Below are 12,403 nucleotides of genomic sequence, written 5' to 3'. Positions count from 1 at the left end.
TATTCCAGTTATACAATGCTGGTTTGTATTTAAATGATCTGTAGTACAGTTCATCATTTAAAGTAATGAAATAGAAAATTATATGATCATATACTTAAATATAACATCTCAGTTTACTAGGAATACAGGGAGAACTTCCACAAATTGTTCCAAGAAACAATTTACAAAATCATACAATACCATAATAACTCCAGGTGAGGCCGGCGCTGCGGCTCAATAGACTAATCCTCCGCCTTGCAGTGCCGGCACCCCGGGTTGTAGTCCCAGTCGGGGCGCCAGATTCTGTCCCAGTTGCTCCTCTTCCAGGCCAGTTCTCTGCTATGGCCCAGGAGTGCAGTGGAGGATGGCCCAAGTGCTTGGGCCCTGCACCCGCATGGGAGACCAGGAGAAGCACCTGGCTCCTGCCTTTGGCTCAGCGAGATGTGCCGGCCGCAGCGGCCATTGGAGGGTGAACCAATGGCAAAGGAAGACCTTTCTCTCTGTCTCTTTCTCTCACTGTCCACTCTGCCTGTCCAAAAAAAAAAAAAATTCCAGGTGAATAAAAAGAATGCTTTTTCTCTACATTCAGGGACAAGGCTCTGATATCTGTTTTCGCCATTTTTATTCAGTGTAATACTAGAAACTCCAGCCATCTGTGTAAAGTTAGGAAATATGCATGCACATTCGAATGGAACAAATAGATCTTCCCTTTTTTGTAGATGAAATAATTGTATATACAAAAATTCCCAAGGAACCTATAAAAAGTACTAGAAATAAAATGAGCTTTTCAAGGCTATAGGATAGAATACGACACTCCATGGTAAGTTAAATTTACACATATCGATAAGCAACTAGACACTAATATTTAAAACTATATACCAATTGCAGTTAGTCCAAACATAATTAAATGCTTTTGTACATTTTGAGTAATGAAATGTCAAGGTATAACTGACAAAACAAGTAGATAATATATTTGAAAGAAATTTTCAAATTCTGTTGAAAGTAATCAATGGATATCTAAATATATGTACCGCATATCATTTTTATTATGATACTTACTATCAATAGGTAAAGATGTGAAATCAGTAATTACTGAGTGAGATATCTAGAATATAATGAAGCAAATTAGAACTTGACTAGTTATTAAATAAATGATTCTTAAGTATTTTGAAATGATTGCAAACATTTCCTACTTACACCTTGATGACAATGCTAAATCATCACTTCTGATACTGCTTTTCCCATAATTACCTGATTTAAATCATTTCATATAATGTAAATTATGTAATAATGTGAGAGATATTTGAAACCATATCTTAAATTATTTAAAACTTAAATGTGAATTCAAACCTAAAGAAATAAAGCAAAAATAATAAATTGAAAATTTCTTCATAGTATAAGCCAAAATTTCTAGATTCCAAAAATTCTCCCCAATTACTTATCAATGAAATCTTTGTTTATTCATTTGCTTCACCTTTCATTATTTTACTTATAATACCTTTCCTAAAGTTATTTTAGAAAGTCTTATTAATATGCAGAAAAGATAAGTTCTTTTGTCAATGTTTATTTTTCTAAAATAGTTCACATTTTAATTTAAGACCCTGATTCCAATTACGTAATTTTGCAAAATCCTAGCCAACATCCTTCATACCATGTGTAAAGACTTATTAAAATAAAATGCATTCAAGAAACTAGAGATAGTCATTGCTCTCTTAGAGTAATGATTTTAATTTCTGCTATCTTTTTATCATTGCTATATTTGCCATTTCTAATACCACTAATGAATAAAATTATGAATATTTATGGTCATATATTTCACAACTAAAATTACACTTACAAGGTTTATATAAAATAAAAATTTTATATGAAATAAAATCAATGACCACATTGCAAAGCCTGCTAACAGAGAGGATAGGTTGTGCCCATGAGTTAATATATTTTATTACTTACCAAGTGAGCTTTATTATATGAAAGTATTGGATATAGAATGCTTTCGTTTTTCCCCCAACTTCCTAGTGTCTTTTGAAGTATTGAAATGTCTGTGGGTTAGACATTTAGTATATGTTTTCAAATTAATTTATTGTTAGCACCTCTTTCTTTTTTTTTTTACTTTTTTAACTTTTATTTATAAATATTAATTTCCAAAGTACAACTTTTGGATTATAGCAGCTTTTTTCCCCCATAACCACCCTTCCACCCACAACCATCCCATCTCCCATTCCCTCTCCCATCCCATTCTTCATTAAGATTCATTTTCAATTATCTTTATATACAGAAGACTTCTTTCAATTTAACTGCATTAAATAAAACTTTGCTGTTCCATATACAGAGTGTTTCACATCATTGTTTCTTGTTGTTACCTGTTGCTAAAAAACCCCATGGATCACTTTATTGAATGACAGCTGTGTCAGGAATTTTATATGTGTTACTCCAAGAGCAGTTTCAATGCAACTCCTGATGAAGATGGAATTTCTTTCCATTTATATTTGCTTTGTGTGATACATTTTATTCATATAATTGACATGCAGTACCATCACATAATCATTTGAATTAATTTACTATTGAAAGACAATGGTGAGGACATAATTTATAGCAATGGTCTGAATTTCAGAATATGGGTATATGTTTATTCTTTGTTTTATTTTTGAATATTGAGATATATCATAAACCTTGACATAAATCTACTTGATTTTGTTACACTGCATTCCTAGATTCAAAATAATGTAAAACGACAAGGATTATAGTATCATCTGTAATAAACATGGTATAAAACTCAAAGGTAAGATATATCATTCAACTTTTTTGAAAGTAAAACAGATCCATGAAATATAGATGGAGTTCTGTTTTTCCTTGGCTAGTAGGAAGTGAATGAAAATGAATGAGATGGAAAAAAGTGGATGGGGTTTTACACTTTGCTTGTGCCATGATAAAAAAATAAATCAATGACAGTTTTTCTTTAGAACAATTTTGTGTTTTCTCTAGAGTACATAGTTCTGATGGAATTGATTTTTCTCAATCACTGTCAGAGTTGTTCTGTATATTTCACTAACAACAATAACTTTTCTCATAGGGCAAAATTTTAAAATATTCCCAGGTGAAGAAAAATGTGACATGTTATATAGGTATATCAATCAAGACATTCTTATGTAAAATGATACTAAGAGTAAATAGAAATGGATGTGTATATACAGAAACATAATACAACTTAACACAATTACTTTTGAATACTTCACTTTCCATGTGCATGTATGTATACACAAATACAAATGTATGAAAGGAGTTTCAGAAAATGTATGGAAAATGCACATCACCTTTAAATTAAGTTTTCCACAAAAATTTTAAGTTCCCTCCTATATATACATATACACACACACATACATATACACATATATACACATATACAGTTTGCATATATATTATGAATGATAGAAGTTTAAACAAAATTTTTAAAAATGTATTTTACAATATAACCTGGAGCAGGCTTTAATCTCAGTGGTTAAGGTGACCAAGTTACTGGGTGGGCATTTGACACAATTACTAAGATGCCCCTTACAATGCCTTTATCCCACATCAGAGAGGGTAGGTTCCAATCTTGTCTCCATTCCTGATCCAGTTACTGACTAGTGCACAACATGGGAGGCAACAGGTAATGGCGCAAGGAGTTGAGTCCCTGTGATTAATATGAGATGCAGAAAAGCTTCACTGTTCCAGACTTCACTTTGGTGAAGCTCTGGCTGAGACAAGCATTTGGAGAGTGAGACAGACAATGGAAGATTCTCTCTCTCTTCTTCCTCCTCCTCTTCCTCCTCCTCCTCCTCCTCCTCCTCCTCCTTCATCTTCTTCTTCTTCTTCTTCATCTTCTTCTCTGTCTCTCTGCCTCTTAAATAAATTTCAAAATATTTTGAAATAAATTTCAAAATATTATTTCAAAAATATTTATTTTGAAATAAATTTCAAAATCTGTGTCTCTAAGACGCCTTCAGTTTCTTAATTAAGTATCTGTGTCCTCATCACACTGCCTCAATATTCCTGGTGTTCTTTCCTTCTGCTCACTGTTAGGCAAGGTGCGCATGACTTATCTTTGCCAAATAATTGAGAGACGATACATAGTAAAATCTGGTAAAACTGTTTAAGAAGCAGTGTAATTTTTTGTGTTATTTGTTTTGCTCCAACATTCATGGATTGCATGTTCAGGTGTACCTGTCATTGATCTGGTCCGTAAGAGACTGAAATAAACATAGTCCCAACACCCCTTCATATGAAAAGAAGAAAAGAAGAATGAATGTTCAGCCAATGAGAGGTTGAAATTGCATACCACCTCAGCACGGGTTGCACCATCCGCTCTAACCAACAGCTAACACAAAGTGAGTCTCATCATGAAGATTGTATCTCTCAGTATGCTCACTCATATTGTGTGTTCTACTTGCATGAAAATAATACCTGAATGATAATGATATATTGAACTTAACAGTTACAGATCTGGTAGACCACTGAAGCACTGCTCTTTTGGCATCTATAACTGGGCCTAGTCTAAATATGAACATGCACAATGTGGAAAACTGCTGTTCGGCTTTGTGCACGTATTAAGGTGGAGAAAATTTTGCTGTATGGATCTATGTGTATTTTAGCTTTTATGTTATTGTAGGGTTTTTTTCCAGATTTTATTTATTTATTTGAGAGGTAGAGTTATAGACAGTGAGAGAGAGACAGAGAGAACTCTGCTGGTTCCCCAAATAGCCCCAAATGGTGGCAGCTGAGTCTATCCGAAGCCAAGAATCAGGAGCTTCTTCCAGGTCTCCTACACGGGTTAGGGGCCCAAGGACATGGGCCATCTTCTGTTTTCCAAGGCCATATTACACAGCTGAACTGGAAGAGGAGCAGCCAGGACTAGAACCAGTGCTCATATGGAATGCCGATGCTGCAGGCCAGGGCTTTAACCTGCTGTACCAGAGCACTGGCCCCTATTTTAGCATGTTTAGCATTTCCTGATTTAGCCTCAGTCTTTTTATTTCCACTTATTTTGCATATTTCTCCATTTTTACTGTTTTTTTTTTATTTTTACTCAATTTTGAAAAAATTGAGATTCTTGAAAATTGGGTTTTAAAACTATACTTTTGCAAAAAATATTATTTTCTAAACCTATTCTACTGTATAATTGAATGAAAGAATTTATTTTTAATTTCCTGGAATAGATATATACAAATTCCATATATATTTAATGTGAAGACATACATCTATTGAGTAAAATACTATGTTTTTTACTCAGTACAAGAAAGTGTATATAAATATATAAATGTATATAAGGAAATTAATAGATAAAAGGTGGAATTTTCTGTTTTCTTAATTAGGTAGAATTTCATCCACAGGAAACTTGAATCATATTTTTCACACTCAAAATAAATTATAAGTACTTATACCAAAAATTAATATATAACATGTATATACCTCTGCTTATTGTTTTTAATATAAAGAAACAGTGTTGAAATACTTTATCTCTAGCCACAGAGAGCCTTGTGAAAAGATGTTGTCCATAATGATCAATCTAAGGGATTTAAAAAAAAATATAATAGAATTACTGCTCAGAGGGCACACAGCAATAACAGGATGCAGCAGGATGTACCTATTAGACAATACAGATTATTAAAATCCTCAAAATATTATATATCAAGTAAGTTATAAAAACACTTTAGTAACTTTTCATTCTGTAGTGTTACTAAGAAACCCAAAACAATTATTCTTTATAAAATTTCTGCATTGAGGTTAAGATAAATATCAACTCAATCTGTGCTACAATATTTTAAATCTTTATTTATTTACTTGTCAGAAAGAGAGAGAGAAAAAGAGACAGAGAAGGAGCCCCCATTTGTTGGTTTATTTCCCAAATGTCCTGAACGCTGGAGCTGCACCAGAGCCAAAGCTGGAAGATGATCATTTTGGGTGTTTTCTTCTATTCCCTTATATTTATCTTAAAATTCAAATGACCATAATATCAGTATGCAGTTTTCATTTTGCTGGTGTGAAAACAGTATTGTATTGATAATGATTGATGTCTATGAATGAAAATATGTCCCTAAAACCAAGTATTCAAGTAATAACTATGTGCAGATGCATTTAAAATGATAATAAAACAATACATAAAGGTCCATCAACAAACAGTCAAAAAAATATGGTATTTCCATTGCCGAAAGATTTTGTTGTTATAGCGTTGTATATCACCACTGAGATCAGTTCTCCTACATAGGTGGTGGGAACTCAATTATTTGAGTCATCCCCACTGCCTCACAGAGTCTATATTAAGAGAAAGTTGGACTTAAGACCAGAATCAAGAACCAAAGCCTGCATTTAATAGACAAAACTCTTAAATTCTGTATTTCATTTGCATTGAATATCCCTACACTTCTTAACAAAATTGTTTTGCCCTTAAATATGTTTTGGAAATATCATCTTCATTCATAAATGATATTTCTTCAACTTAGTATTTTATTTTCTTTCACAGAGCTATAGTCTGAAATTAATAATTCAATAGGTACTATGAGTGGTTCTATTTTAAGAAAAAACTAAGTCTGTTGCTAGTTGGGGAAATGTCTCTGATATGTATGAAACTTTTAATAGCTTAACTGAAGAAGAATAACTTTTTTTGTTCACTACTTTATTTCAAGATTGACTGCTGCAACTATTTCCCAGCAGTCTACAAATTTGCTGTATTGCCTAAAATTGTAATTTCCTCTTTGCTTAAATTTATCCCTCTCTCCTACCTGCTCACAATTTTATTTCTTCAGCTCACTATACAATATGTATTGGAGAAACATTGTTGTTCATTTATCTGGTGACAATAAGCTCAACAGTTTTATTCATCACACATGGATGTCATTTTTCTCTCTTACAAAATTTATCTCATCTATAAGTGAATCTGATTAATCTGTTTGAGAATCATTGCCTTCAGCAAGCCCAAGTGTAACATTGATGCCTGTGACCTGTGTGGTTTCAAATTCTCCAGCTGCATGAGGAAACATTCATTCTCATATGTGAATAAAAGTGGCTCAAATTTCCATAAAAGTTATTAGGTCCATGCAGACCTTCTTTAAAGCAAATGTCTTTGTTTTATTTTTCAGTCTACCCATGACTGGAGTGCATTTTCTTTGCTTCCTGTGTCTAGTCTGTTTTCCCTTTTTAGTTGTTATATATGCAGACAACACAAAACAAGCATAGTTTCCCAAGGCACAATTGATACAATGTTTTTATGTGTGCTGCAAAGTTTCATGAAAATTCTATAACAAATTGATATTATACAAAGTACTACAACAGCAAAACTAAATAACACATGTAACTGATATTGACATTGCTGTAGAGTATTGTCATTACATGTATTTTTACAACGGCTATTCCTTCATCTTTTCTTCTTTTTAATCTTCTAGGGCCTTTAAACTCTTATTCTACAATGCATAGCATCTCACCATAATGACAAAAATTTAATTTTTAAAATCTTCATTCAAATTACTTTTTTATATCAAAATATCACATCAAGAGGGGCTGGTGATGCCATGAAGTGTGTTAAGCCACCTGCTGCAACTCCAGCATCCATGTGGGTGCCAGTTATTGTCAAGTCTGTTCCACTTCCAATCCAGTTCCCTGATAATGGCCTGAGAAAAGTAATAGAAGATGGCCCAGCTGTATGGGCCCCCCACCATCCAAGTAGGGAACCATATGAAACTACTGGCTCCTGGCTTCAGCCTGGCCCAGCTTTGGCCATTGTGACCTTCTGGAGGGTCAATAAGCAGTTGGAAAATTTCACTCTGTGTCTCTCCTTTTCTCTGTAACTCTGACTTTCAAATAAATAAATAAATCTTTAAAATAAATATGACATATATAACATACAAAATTATGCTTTCAGTAGTGAAAATCATTTAAAACAATACAATTTCCCCCAGGGTACACTTTTGACGAGCTTATATATAGTACTTGACAACATATAGTAAGTATGTAGGTCTGTCTTTTACTTCCTTATTTTTGGTTGTATAAATGCTGTGTTAGTATTTAAAGAATAATTATCTTTCAATTTCTACCCTATGTATCTCTCCTGAAAATTTTTATATAAGGGAAGTTACACCAAGAAGTTAGCAAATGCTAAAGTATAAACTTTGGATAGGAGCAGATATGCTTCTGCCAGGGGAGCTCAGAATTAGAATATCAATTTTATCAAAGCATCCTTCCTTTGTAACTGTTGAAAGCCATTTTATGTGTGATCTCTAAGAAATTCCCAAGATTTATTATCTCAGCAGAGAAGAGCAAGATAGGATTCTCTAAGGACAGACTGTGGAGATAGCCAACCATGGTGCTTTGCAGGAAGCAGACAATGGTTAGTATTGGTTGGAAAGATGAATGACAATCATTGATAAACTTAGCAGCAAGATGCTGTCTACTAGGAAGAGGAAACACCACAAGGAATGACATACATACACAGACACACACACTTTATTCAAGGCCAAATAATCATTTCTTTGAATCAATGAAGATGTTTGTTATTCCACATAATTGCCCAAATTGCTCCCTATAAGAAGTCTAGAAAATAAGCAGATTACTTAATAATCAGTTTCCATTAACAGAATCCTGCACAGTATTTCTACAATGAGAGTTTGAGAAAGAAAATGACAGATAAGAACAAACATTGTGTGACCCCAATACCTAACCATGAAATAAAATATCATAAAAATAAAACCAAAGATGTCAAATAGGTAGAGAATTGTGCTGGAAATATCTGATCACAAAACAGATATTAAAAATATGTCAAAGAATGAATGGGAGAGCAAAACTAAAACATTAGAATGAATGGCTACATTACTGGAAAGATGGTAAAAGTACCCAGTGTCAAGATTTGGAAAAGCAAGCAAAATTGCATGAGATTAAGAATTAAAAATTTTAAATATTTCTTTATTTATTTGAAAGGCAGAGTTACAGAGAGAGAGAAGGAGAGACAGAGAGAAAGATCCTCCATCTACTGGTTCACACCCCAAAAGGCCACAATGGCAAGGGCTGGGCCAGGTAGAAGCGATTGGCCAGGAGTTTTGTCTAGGTCTCCCATGTGGGTGGCAGGGGCCCAAGGACTTGGATTATTCTGTACTAATTTCCCAGGCACATTAGCCGAGAGCTCGATTGGAATTGGCAAAGCTGGAACTCAAACCAGCACCTATATGGGATTCTGGCATTGCAGGTGGTACTTAACTGCTATGCTACAGTACCAGCCCCACATTTTTTTTAATTAAAGAGAAAGTAAGGCATACACTAACAAATGCTAATCTAAACATGGCTTTTCTAAGGAAACAGCATATTCCCAAAATACCCGATGTATACTTTGAGAAATAATTCTTGAAATAAGAGATAATTTGAAACTATATATAGAAACACACCAGTGTTATATATAGAGATTTATTTATTTACTCAAAGGAGAGAGGGAGAGAGAAAGAGACAGGGAGGGAGGGAGAGAGAAAGAGAGAGGGAGGGAGGGAGAGAGAAGGAGAGAGAAAGAGAGAGGGAGAGAGAAGGAGAGAGAAAGAGAGAGAGAGAGAGAGAGAGAGAGAGGATCTTCCATCCACTGGTTCACTCCTCAAATGGCCACAATGATCTGGAGCTTCTGAATTCAGTTTTCCCACATGGGTGCAGGAGCCCAAGCACTTTGACCATCCTTTGCTGCTTTCCCAGGCTCGTTAGCAGAAAGCTGGATCAGAAGTGGAGCAGCTAAGACGTGAACCAACACTCACATGGAAAGCCATCATTGCAGGAGGTGGCTTTACCCCCCATACCACAGCACCAACACCACAGTGATTTTTTTTAAAGAAAATTAGAATTATTGGAACTTTAATGTTTGTTGTGACTAAGTCAAGGTTTTATTTCCTCCACACACTAAATATTTATTATACAGTCATTTTTGAAGTGAGAAATTTGGGGCACAAAGAGATTAGATAATTTCCTCAGTTTCACACAGATAGGAAGTGACAGAATCATGGTTAAAGTATATCACAAAATATTTCATATATTAGCAGAAACATAACAAAATCTAACAGGGGTCTGCACTGTGGTACAGGGTGTTAGTCCACCAACTGCTATACCAGCATTCTGTACCAGAGTTCCTCTTCCAATTCCGGTGGTAATGCTTCCAATCCAGTTTCCAGTTAATTTTCCTAAGAAAACAGTGGCTGATGGTCTTGGGTCCCTGCCAGCAACATGAAAAACTCCGATAGGAGTTCCTGGCTCCTGGATTAGGCCTGGCCCAGTTCTGGCTGTTGAGGACATTTGGAATCCAGCCAATGGAAGATTCTTTCTCTCTCTGTCTCTCTTTCTAGCCTTCCTTCCCCTTTTCTCTCTTTTCCTCTTTCTCTCTGTCACTCTGCCTTTCAAATAAATACATGTTAACTGATTTTTAACTTTAAAATAAATTAATAAAATAAGCCGGCGCCACGGCTCAATAGCCTAATCCTCCGCCTAGCAGCGCCGGCACACCGGGTTCTAGTCCCGGTCGGAGCACCGATCCTGTCCCGGTTGCCCCTCTTCCAGGCCAGCTCTCTGCTGTGGCCAGGGAGTGCAGTGGAGGATGGCCCAAGTACTTGGGCCCTGCACCCGAATGGAAGACCAGGAGAAGCACCTGGCTCCTGCCATCAGATCAGCGCAGTGCGCCGCCTACAGCGCGCCAGCTGTGGCGGCCATTGGAGAGTGAACCAACGGCAAAAGAAGACCTTTCTCTCTGTCTCTCTCTCTCTCACTGTCCACTCTGCCTGTCAAAAAAAATTAATAAAATAAATTACAAAATACAAGTTTCTAGTCTTTATACATCACAATTATTTAGGCAGATATCAAGCACAGATGAGAAAGAGGACCAAGTGGAAACACAAATGTGTATAAACAGATGAATAAGGAAAAAAAATGAAAATTATTTCAAAATTATGAGATTAAATGGCAAATTTTAATGGTAATTTTTAAATATTTTGAATTTTATTCTACTTATAAACTATCTTGTCTATCTTTACTAAACACTTATGATTCATTCACTCAAAAATCAGTGAAATAATCTCTTGCTACATTATAAAAACCCTGTCTAGTTGCCTAGTTTTCAGGCTCATCACTTGAGTCTTTGAAGTAGCTTCCCTTTATCCTGTTCTACGGATGTTTCAAGTTCCCTGAACGGGTTAAAATGCTCTTGCCTTGGAGCCCGTGTTATGGGGCAGCATGTTAATGCCCTTGCCTGAAGCGCCGGCCTCCCATATGGGTGCAGTTCTGGTCCTGGCTGCTCCTCTTCCAATCCAGATCTTTGCTGTGGCTTGGGAAAGCTTAAAATATGGCCCAAGTTCTTGGGCCCCTGCACGCATGTGGGAGACCTGGAAGAAGCTCCTGCATCCTGGCTTTGGATCAACACAGCTCTGGCTATTGTGGCCAATTAGGCAGTAAACCTATGGATGGACGATCTCTCTCTCTCTCTCTCTCTGTGTGTGTGTGTGTGTTGTTAAAGCATTCCACATATTAAATTATTCATTTCTAATATTTCAGTTTGCATTCTCTTCAAAATCTCTATATCATGGGAAAATTTTTCATCCATGTCTTATATTGATTTCTTTAACTCATGAATTTGCTTCTCATTGCTTCTGAGTAGTGATATAGTTATTCTTTTGAACTCTTTTTCAGGCATTTCATCAAAACTTTCATCTTTACATTCTAATATTGAAGTGCTGTGATCATGTTGTCTTCCTTGTCTTTATTTCTTGTATGTCTGCATATTTTAGGTATTTCTGGAAATAATTGTTGTTTTTATCTCTATTGAGTATATGCCTCTGTGGCTTAGTGAAGTGTCTGCTCCTATAGGGAATACCTAGAAGTACGTGCTGGGTGCCACCAGGAAACTCTGGTCAGTGCTCAAGGGTGGACTGAGAGTTGGGCATGGTAGATTTCCTCTATTTTCAGTAGGGGAGAGGGTATGGACATGCCTGCTGGTATAATCACAGCCTCTTCCAAGGTGAAAGTGACTGGTGTTAGCCCACAGTGTGTACATACCTCAATCACACAAAGGATCTGCATGTTCCTAAGTCACCCACCCCAGGCCATCAGAGATTCCTGAGCCTCTGATGCCAGACACAGTGATTGCCCAGGGACCCAGCTACACCCCACGTCCTATCGCACAGTCACAGAATCCCTGCAATCCCAGCAAGCAAGGCTCCCACATTCATAGGGTGCAGAGGATCCACTCAGCCCCACAAGCCTGCCCTGTCCTCAGAGAAAGTAGAAATGTACCCAGAGCCAAATTTCTGTGGGTGTTCTGCCTTGGTAGTTTTAGCCCAGTACTTTGTGATAATTTGAGAGGATAGGGACACCTCACACTCCTATTTGGTTGATCAACCCCATGTCAACCCTCCCAGCTAGACTCAAATAAGTGGGGGATGAC

At 36.1% G+C, this 12,403-nt stretch overlaps 1 pseudogene; it reads right to left on the bottom strand.

The window, feature by feature from the left end:
• The window catches only part of LOC133750745 (eukaryotic translation initiation factor 2 subunit 3-like), a 28,145-nt pseudogene extending 16,106 nt beyond the window's left edge, over positions 1 to 12,039 (bottom strand).
• Positions 12,040 to 12,403: the final 364 nt, after the last annotated feature.

The sequence above is a fragment of the Lepus europaeus genome, chromosome 2 (assembly GCF_033115175.1).
Source record: "Lepus europaeus isolate LE1 chromosome 2, mLepTim1.pri, whole genome shotgun sequence".
NCBI lineage: Eukaryota > Metazoa > Chordata > Mammalia > Lagomorpha > Leporidae > Lepus > Lepus europaeus.
This window is presented reverse-complemented; position numbering and strand designations above follow the sequence as displayed.